Genomic DNA, 4,007 nt, shown 5'->3' with positions numbered 1-4,007 from the left:
TTGGTAGGGGTCTGCTGCTGCTGCCGGCACTACTGCCGTGTATATATTTTCTTCTGTAACTAACTCTGTATTTTCACCTTCATTTCTCCTTTTGAGTTGTAATTCTATGTTCATTCCATGTAACCCAAGAGAAACATGTATATTTGTTCTTTTTGTAATCACCGATTTGTAAAGCTCACAGAAGAATAAATTAACAATCAAATCGTATTGTTTTTGTAATATTTATGTGCTTTTCACACTTCGTCGATTGTTTTTGTTATGTCATTTGCTTAAGTTCTACATATAGCCTAGAAACAAAGTCAAACAACCCCCAAATAGTTCTATTTAATGCAACCTAACACCTACAAGCTCTTAGTGAATTGAATCGAATGATAGCAATAGCATGATCGCATAAAGTCGAATTAACGAAAACAACTGATTTTTATATTAATTCCATGAATTATTAAACGAATATAATTAGACAATTATATAAAATATTTTACATTATAACGACAAATTAAATCAAGTTGGGTTGGTCTAATAATTAGTTCACTAGTTCGTTTAAGCAAGTGTTGGAAGTTCGAATCTTGTTTTGTGTATGCAACAATCCATTGGCCAATGACAAACTCTTAAATAGAGTTCTGATTCGTGACAGATTAGTCATTTGCCTGTCGGGTTGGAGGAGTAAATCCTCATAGTGATCCTGAAATTCATTCAATTATCCAATTTAGTCCTCGAAGTTCCAATTTCCTCATAGTGGTCATCCACATTGAGCTCCGAACATCATAATAGTCCCTGAGTTTATTTTCGGTGTTGACTTAGCTTACAGAGTGCTGATTCAGCTATTCCTTGCCACACTGAAGGTTCCCAACGGCTAGATGACGTGACAAGATTGCAATTGGATTCAATTTGGTCCCTATCCCATTATAAAACCCTAATTCATCCCCAATTGTTTAGATTGTATTCCTCTTCTTCTTACTCTTCTTTTTCTTCCTCTTAATCGAAGCTTTCCAAAACTATGATGGGAGGTGGGAGCATGAGGGGGTTAATACTCAAAATGACCCCTAAAATTTGAGATCCGACTCAATTTAGCCTCCAATTTTCAATTGACCCAAATTGTACTCTGAAACTTTAAGGCGTGACTCAAGTTGGCCCCTCCGTCCATTTTTGTCACTGAAGAGATGACCTGGCACGATTAAACGACGTTGTTTTGTTGTTTGCGCCTAAATGTTGTCATTTTACTCCTCCCTCCTCCTCTTCTTCTTCCTCCTCCTTAATGTCTGAACCCCCCACCACCTGATTGCCACCACACTCAATCATACCTTTCCAATCTCACCACCACCCTCCTCCTCCTCACCTCCCCCCTTTTCTTCTTTCTCTTCCTTAATTTGATCAGTAAGTTTTCCCTCTCTCTCTTCCTTTCTTCCCTTCTACTCACAGAATCAATGCAACGACAAATGGGACAACTTGATTTTGTGACCTCAAGCAGTCATGGCTCCAACAATAATTTCAACCCACTTCCACCATAACTCGTTGTTGCTTCTACTTGTTGAGGTGATGGAGCATGCAAGTGAGGTTGATGATGATGCCGACAATCAAGGTTGTCAAATTCGTGAGTCTAAGTGAACTTGTAGAGCTAACCTAGACTCGACTCGTGAGTTAACTCATAAACTTGTACGAATTTACCTATTACAAAATTTTTTCAAAATATATATATATATATATATATATATATATATATATTTACTCAAATCTAGCCATTTAAAATTAACAATATCAAATTTAAAGCACATAATAAACTAAAGTAGTAGCACACATTATAACAAGTATTTTAGAACACAAGTTCAAATCCTTTACAATTATATTTATGGAATTAGTATAACATACAACACACAGCTAAAAGTTTTAAACTTCTAATAAACTTAAATTGAAATCCTCTAATATCTTCATCTTCTATGACATCAATAACATCTTCATCATCTTCATCAAAATCATCATTTATCATTTTCTTTAAGCAACATTCTCATATATTTGGTACCTAAATCAAGAATATCAAATAATCAAATTACTAAGGTTGTCCCTGAATAAAACTATGTCCCTAATTTAGTTATCAACTATATGTTGTTATTAACTTTTAATTTTCTATGTTATTCCTAAATAACAACCATGAACATTGAATTTGAACCATAATCAAAGCACTGTAATTTACTAACTGCCTAAATCTTTAAACTACATAAAAGGCAAGCAATAAAATTTAGAAAATAAAACCTGAATGGAACAAAACCATGACAGCTAGCTGCAAGCCTAGAGATGCAGCACAATTGTGTTTGTGTAGTGCAGAGATGGAGTCACGATGCAGACCTAGAGAGTGAGAAACGGTGAGCAACAGCGAAGCACAAGAGAGGTAAGAGAAGCAGACCAACAACGACAGTGCAGTGGAGTTATGCACGAACGGTTGATGAACGAACGAATGGTGCACGAACAAACCACGGCAGTGTGACAGACTGCAGAACCGCAGAGGACACGACAAACAGTGGCAATGAGACGAAGGAGCTAGCGCGGTGGATGGCAGAGGCTCCTCGTGCATCAAAGCAAAACCCAGCAATGTTAAGGAGAAGCAGAGCACTGAGAGGAGAGAGTACTGCTCGGGGACGCAGGCAACCAACGGCAAATGGCGGCAAAAATTGAAGAGTGAGAAAACGACAGAGAAGGAGAGAACTGAGAGAAGAGTGATTAGAGATTTAGTCATTTAAGGTTACGTGTTACTGGGTTAGCATCATATATAACATTATTCTTTTTTTTTGGCCAAAGTCACGTCATTTTTTGCCAAAACCGGCACCCAAAGTAAACTCGCAAACTCGCTCTCAAACTCGCGATCTTGACCGAGTTTACATGAGTCCACCCGAGTCTACTTAAAAATGAGTTTGTGTCTGATTTAACTCGATTTCACTACCTAAATTTGTAAACTCGTATGAGTTTATGAGTTAACTCGAGAGTTTGACAACAATGACGACAATGATGATGGGGTTTTGAGTCTTTACTCGTCGTCGAATTGCTTGGCTATGATGAGGTTGAGGGTTTCTTGGATGGTCCAGTTTTCTTTGCAGTATTCTCTGGTTGAGGAGGGGGAGGAAGAGGGAGATAGAGAATGGGATGGTGGGGTGACAGTGGAGTGGTAGATGAGGGGAGGTGAGGAAGAGGAGGGTGGTGGTGGTAGTGGTGAGGATGGTGGGGTTAGAAAGGTATGATTGAGGGTGGTGGCAATGGGGTGGTGGGAGGTTCAGACATTGAGGAGGAGGAAGAAGAGGAAAGGGGAGTAAAACAACATCGTTTAGGCGCAAAGAGCAAAATGATGTCGTTTAATTGTGCCACATCATTTTTCTAGTGACAGAAATGGACGGAGAGGTCAATTTGAGTCATGCCTTGAAGTTTCAGGGTACAATTTGAGTCAATTAAATATTGGAGGGCTAAATTGAGTCGATGGTCAAATTTCAGGGGCCATTTTGAGTATTAACTCGAGCATGAGGCCTATTGCATTCATCTGTTTTTTCCTACAAAAGTTGCTCAAAAATGGGATTGACGTGATAGTTGTAAGTCTCTTTGTATGACTTCATTGTAAGCCATTTTTTTCAAATAGTCAATCCAGCCCCTCGTAAAATAGAGGATAAACCCCAACTTACTACTAAAATTTCTCAAACCCTAATGAACAAAGGAATTATTAAAAATCAATTATACCAGAAGCCATTGACACAACTATTATACGAAATAATCAACATTAAAAAAAAAAAAACGAATGTTACCTTCACTGTATATGATAATGTCGCAAATGCTTGCTTTTAGGTGAGGAGGAGATAATCTAACCCACCAGTTCAGTGTCACCAGTGTCATTGCAACATAAACAATTGCAAGAAACTGAATCCTAGCTTTTCACCATTGAAAAAGACGAGAAGAAGAAGAACGATAATGGAAGTACAGAAGGCAAACGAATTCTGTGTTTGATCAATCGCAAGAAATTGAACCCAAACAGC

At 38.1% G+C, this 4,007-nt stretch overlaps 1 protein-coding gene across 1 annotated transcript in view; it reads left to right on the top strand.

Moving 5' to 3' along the window:
• LOC107645895 (DNA polymerase zeta catalytic subunit) overlaps positions 1-221 on the top strand; it is a gene marked incomplete in the record, with an annotated part of 13,039 nt that extends 12,818 nt beyond the window's left edge. The window contains 1 exon segment of the mRNA XM_016350032.2: positions 1-221.

This window comes from Arachis ipaensis, chromosome B06, assembly GCF_000816755.2.
Source record: "Arachis ipaensis cultivar K30076 chromosome B06, Araip1.1, whole genome shotgun sequence".
Classification (NCBI taxonomy): domain Eukaryota; kingdom Viridiplantae; phylum Streptophyta; class Magnoliopsida; order Fabales; family Fabaceae; genus Arachis; species Arachis ipaensis.
The sequence above is the reverse complement of the archived record's forward strand: the minus strand, read 5'-3'. Positions and strand labels throughout refer to the sequence as shown.